The following is a 6000-nucleotide window of genomic DNA, read 5'->3' as shown; positions in this document are numbered from 1 at the left end:
GAAGTTAGAAGAAAAATTAGACTTACTATAAGTGAGATGTCAGTTTCCTCAAGAATGCCCCCAGTTGAGTCAATCGGTGTACTCATCATTCTTGGTAAATGGGAACTGTTTGCAGGATGAGGTTGGTGACACATAGATTACTTAAGGCTGACTAAATCTGGTTTAAAAACAAAATGCTTCCAAGAAGTTCCCTGGCGGTCCGGAGGCTGAGACTCTGAACTCTCAATTGTGGGGGCCTGAGTTGAATCCTTGGTGGGGGAGCTGGCTCCCCTGTGCTGCAACTACGACTTGGTGCTGTCCATAAAGAAACTTGAAATAAATAAATAAAAGAAAAATGCTTCCAGCACAAAAGTGTGTGCCAATATTCTATACTCTGTGTATAAAATGTGTGACATTTACTTGAAAACTCACATGTGCATGGCTGTATCAAGAGGTAATGTAGTTCAAGAACCGCATGCACTGAGCTTTCTGTAGGATGCCTTCTTGGTCGCCGTTTCGTTGACACTGAGCAGGAAACTCTACGTGTGAGTTGCTTGGACATGGGGGGTCTGCAGCTTTCTGCCCCGTCGTGCAGACACCCTTTGCTGTCACCCTCGGTGGGACATATCGGTGAGTCCCAGGACTGCTCACCACGGGGCAAGAAGACAAAGACGAGAGCCACGGGTCCCCTCTCTACGTGTGCTAAGTCACTTCAGTCGTGTCCAACTCTTTGCAACCATATGGACTACAGCCCATTGGGCCCCTCTGTCCATGGGGCTTCTCCAGGCAAGAACACTGGAGTGGGTTGCCATGCCCTCCCCCAGGGATCTTCCCAACTCAGGGATCGAACCTTTTCTTAATCCCATCTCAATCCATTTTTTTTTCTCCAAACAATCCATCAGATACAGTTGGGTAGAAGAGCAATAAAGAGTTGAAACCATTTCCTTCTGGTGTTAAAAGCTTTCACTCTCCTCCTCCCACTGCACTGAGTGCCCTTCCAGCCACTCGCCTTTGGCTGCGCTGTTCAGGGACGGGGGGGTTGAAAGGCTCTCCTGCTACTCCGATGTCATCATTGTGTCTGTGACATCCCTAACATCCACAAATCTAAGTCTTTTCAACCTTTTCTCTTGTATGTCAGTTCATTTTTTGAAAATAAAATAGTCGGGAGAGCTGTAGAGAATTAAAGTTTCTAACCTTATTGTGTTTCAGTGGCTTCTCCCCTTTGAAGTCCAAATGCACTTATAAGTGGGCATTTATCCCCTATTAAGCTTCGTCTAGTAAAAGGAAATTCACCATCACACAAGCAGAGCATACCATTTAAAAAAATACCTCTATCAGAAAAGTTTTCCTTGATATGAATCCTGTCATTTATACCCCTTGGCCCAAGTGTTAGAACTTATTATCTTTTTCACATAAGGGTTCTTGGAATAAAGACAATTATCTTGCCTCCAAAGTGTCATTTGAGGAAAAGAAATAAGCCTGTTTATCCAGGTTGCCTGTGCCCACTTTCCTCAGATACATACGGATTTCTATCCCCGTCATCATCCTGGCCATTGTCTGCCCAGAGACCCGTTTTAACACTGAAGTAGGGACAGCCTGGGATCCTGCTGGTTTCCAGGTCCAGTAAAATGGTAGCAAAGGGGCTGAGCCTAAAGACTTCCCGGAAATGTCAGCTGGTTAGTCAACCCGAGGCAGTAATCTTCAAGTCCCCTGCTTGGGCTCTGAACGCACCTCCTCCCTCCGCTCCACCCTCTCAACTCCGCTAGCCGCCTCCCCAGCCCCATTTTTGTGGGAACCAGCGCCTGGTGTGTGTGTGAGTCGTCTGCTTGTGAGGTAGCTTGTCTGTGACTCAGCTCCCTCCAGAATGGCCTCCCTCCAGAATCAGATACCTGCTATTGCTATCAGAAGGGCTTCCCAGGTAAGGGCTTCCCAGGTGGCGGTAGTGGTAAAGAATCTGCCTACTAATACAGGAGACGCAAGAGATGAGGGTTCAATCCCTGGGTCGGGAAGATCCCCTGGAATAGGAAATGGCAACCCACTCCAGTATTCTTGCCTGGAAAATTCCATGGTCAGAGGAGCCCAGCCGGGTACAGTCCACAGGGACACAGGGAGTTGGACACAACTGAGTGACTAAGCAGCAGCAGCATTGCCATAAGAAAGCAACAGAGGCTAGAATCAGAAAGATGTTCACATTTATTTAAATCTTCACCTATGACACATTCAAATGTTTCATTGTTAGCTCTAAGAGATATGATAAGGAAATCATTCTTTCTGGAGTATACAAACACATAAAATTTCTAGAAAGGGATTCTAAATGTTAGAATTCCAAATTATCTCAATGGTCCCAAATTGCTCAAAGCAAAATAACTATGAATTCACTTTAAGAAATGCATTCTACCTGGCACTTTTAAGCGACCCAGAAAGTCAAGTAACCTGTGTGTTTCAACTCCAGAAAGACTTGAGTTAGGATGACAGAGCCACTCCAGCGGCTGGAAATCTGATAGACTTGTGACTCTGAGTCTAGGAGACCCAGCCCTAGAGAGGGTTTTGCTTGATTCGGGAGGTAACTGCTATCACAGATGGGGCTTCCCAGGTGGCTCAGAGGTAAAGAAATCTGCCTGCCAACACAGGAGATGCAAGAGATGCAGGTTTGATCCCTGAGTCGAGATGATCTCCTGGAGAAGGAAATGCCAACCCACTCCATTATTCTTGCCTGGGAAATGCCATGGACAGAGGAGCCTGGTGGGCTACAGCCCATGGGGTCACAAAGAGTCAGACATGGCAGAACAACTGAGCACTGTCTCAGGTGCCCAAGAAGGTTGGGTTTATTAACAAAGGAATGAAAGCAGGATATGAAAGAGGCATCTTCACTCCCGTGAAAACTGAAGCAGTATTCACAACGGTCAAGGCACGGCAACAATCTACGGGCCCCCAACACAGAGGATGGCCGAGAAAAGGTAGCATGCACACCAGTGGCTAACGAAGGGAAACTGTCTCTCCAGCTCTACCCAGAGGAGCCACACAGACTCCATATCATTAAAGTCGTATCTGCGGCTCAACTATTCTCCAGAAAGGAGCCCACCCTTTGCTGTTGCAAATAACCCATTACACCTACTTATCTTCCACACGCCTTCTTCAGGGGCAATAGGATGCCAATTCAACCCAGAACGTACCAACATTTCTTTCTATCAATTGTTTGTTTATATCAGGGGTTAACAGGCTTTTCTGTAAAAGGTCAAATGGTAAACATTTTAGGCCTTGGGGGCCATATGATCTTTGTTGCCATGATTCAGCGTTGACAGTATAGTGCAAAGCATCCATGGACAATTCCTAAATGAAGGATGTGTGTGTCTGTGTGTTTGTAGGCTGTTTTTTGTAGGATGACAGCACAATTATTCTTTTTTTTTTAAACAATTACTCTCAATACAAAAATTTTTACTTCAGTTATTGATGACATTGTTCCTCGAGTCCTTTTATTGTGGTCGAAGACAATGTCTTCTGTCTTAAATCTTTTCACAAGTTCTGTGTAACAATGCAGCTTTATTACACTCTTAAGAAAACTCACAATGGTTATGCATCTGTATGACAAATGCAGAGGTTCCTTCTTTACTTCATTACTAATCACAGACAGTACTGCCAGCTCTCTGCTGCAGTATGCCATAATCTACTGTATTTTGAAAACCAACACATTCTTTAATATACCCGATTTAAATACGTTACACTCGTCAACTTACTCAAGCCCACTGATGCTCAACAAATTACATTATATGCCTTTGTTGCTTCTTTTCTTCTTAGCCTAATTTTGATTTTCTTAAAGTGTGTTCTGTGACACCTTGCTTATAAGGTGGCCCCTCAGAAAGGAATTCTACAGAAAAATTACAGGCTACATGCCCTGAAGATTTATACTACACTCAGGATATTAAATGCTTGAGAAATAGTGTAGCAAAGAAACCTGTTTAAATTAGTTTAATCCAATGTTTCCCAAATGTATTTGGCCACAGAAAATTTCTTTTTTTCCCCTGCAACATCTATTGGAACATGTTTTGGAAAATCTAGTCTCATGTTGTAACTTACTATCCTCGTTAGGGGTCATAAAAAGGCTAAAAAGAATATTGCCTTAAGCAAAGAATAAAGAAAAGCCCAAATTATTTTATGAAATCTACTAAACAGTGAAGGTACTAATGATCCCTGATAAAGATAACAGAGTCAATTAAATAAACTCTCCTTTATTGTATACTATTTGTTTGTATTTAATGTAATGCCTCATCTTTAAACCATTACCAGGGCTGGCTAGGATAACAGTCACTTCCTCTGTAAAGCTAAGCAGTCTTACATTTGATTCCAAGTCTATAAAAAGGGAATGTGACATTTCTTCCTTTCGCCTGCTTTAGAAAGGTCTAACATCGATCAATGTAATCGGGCTTCGGGAATGAGAAGGGAGGAGTCTGTATCTTTCAAGGGAGAGGAAACAAAAGTCAGTTGCTTGGTTTGGGTCTTCAACTTCTCTTTTCTTTCCCTAGATTTATTGAAATATAATTGACATATAACATCGTATAACTTTAAGGTGTGCAATGTGGTGATTTGATACACATTTCTGTTGTGAAATGATTATCACAATAAGATTAACATAGCCATCACCTCACAAAATTACCATTATGTTGCGTGGTGGTAAGAACATTTAAAATCTGTTATCTTAACAATTCCAAGTATACAATTTAACGTTCATTGAATTCCGTTCCATTCCATTGCTCAGTCATGTCCGACTCTTTGCAACCCCATGGACTGCAGCATGCCAGGCTTCCCTGTCCATCACCAACTCCCAGAGCTTACTCAAACTCATGTCTATTGAGTCACTGATGCCATCCAACCACCTCATCCTCTGTTTATGACTTATTGTTAATTATAGTCACCATGCTGCACAGTAGGTTCTCAGGATGTTTTTCAGATTTATAACTGGAAGTTTGTACCTTTGACCAACATCTCCCTTTCCCCAGTCTCTGTGTCTGTGATGCTCTCAGGGGCTGGGAAAGCACCAAAATAGTCAAACTACAGAAAGAGGGACATTCAGGCAAAACCGTAAATTGAATCAAGAACACATTAAAAGACCTATACCAGGCAAATTTCTTGAGTCAAAAAGTAGAATAATGGTTACCAGGGTCAACAGAGTGGGAGATATAGGGGTTACTCTGTCACGGGTACAGAGCTTGCCCTTGGGATGGTGAAAGCATGGCGATGGATGGTAGTGAAGGTTTTGCAACACTGCGAATGCACTGAAGGCCACTGGATTGTGGAGTTAATGGCAGGTAATTTTTGTTAGCTTATATTTTACCACAATAAAAACCACCCCAAAAGATTATGAGAGTAACAAAAGAGAGAGGGAATACCACTCATTGCGTACTGTAACAAGGTTGGTTTTTCTGATTTTGATGTTGTTCTATAGTTATACACACTGTAACCACCTGAAGAAACTGGGTGAAAGGAATTTGGGACCACTCTGTACTATCTTTGCAACTTCCCACGATTTTGTAATTATTTCAAAACGAAAAGTTAAAACAAGAAGATTGAAAAAGTATGCCACCGCGACCAGGAAGTGTTTAACCGGAAACACAAAGGGGGTGATATGTGGATGTCTGTTACTGTTTCACACCTATCGCTGAAATAGGAGAGAAATCACATGACCTTTGCGGCTGCTGATACAATGCCCTGGTTAACTCTAATGGACTTGCCTCTAACAGAGTTTTTTATTCACATCACCAAAAAGATCCATCTAGACAACAATGAGGCTCAACCATAAAGAATCCTCCTGAAATGCAGGAGACGCAGGAGTCCCAGTTTCGATCCCTGGAGATTCCCCTGGAGAAGGGAATGGCTATCCGCTCCAGTATTCTTGCTGGGAAAATCACATGGACAGAGGAGCCTCATGGGGTACGGTTCATGGGGTCACAGAGAGTTGGACAGGGCTGAATCGATTGAGCATGCACGCACTCAGACAACAGTGAGGCTTCACACTCAAATACTGTG

Source organism: Bubalus bubalis, chromosome 22 (genome assembly GCF_019923935.1).
Source record: "Bubalus bubalis isolate 160015118507 breed Murrah chromosome 22, NDDB_SH_1, whole genome shotgun sequence".
In the NCBI taxonomy this organism is placed as follows: Eukaryota; Metazoa; Chordata; class Mammalia; order Artiodactyla; family Bovidae; genus Bubalus; species Bubalus bubalis.
Note: the sequence above shows the minus strand (reverse complement) of the source record.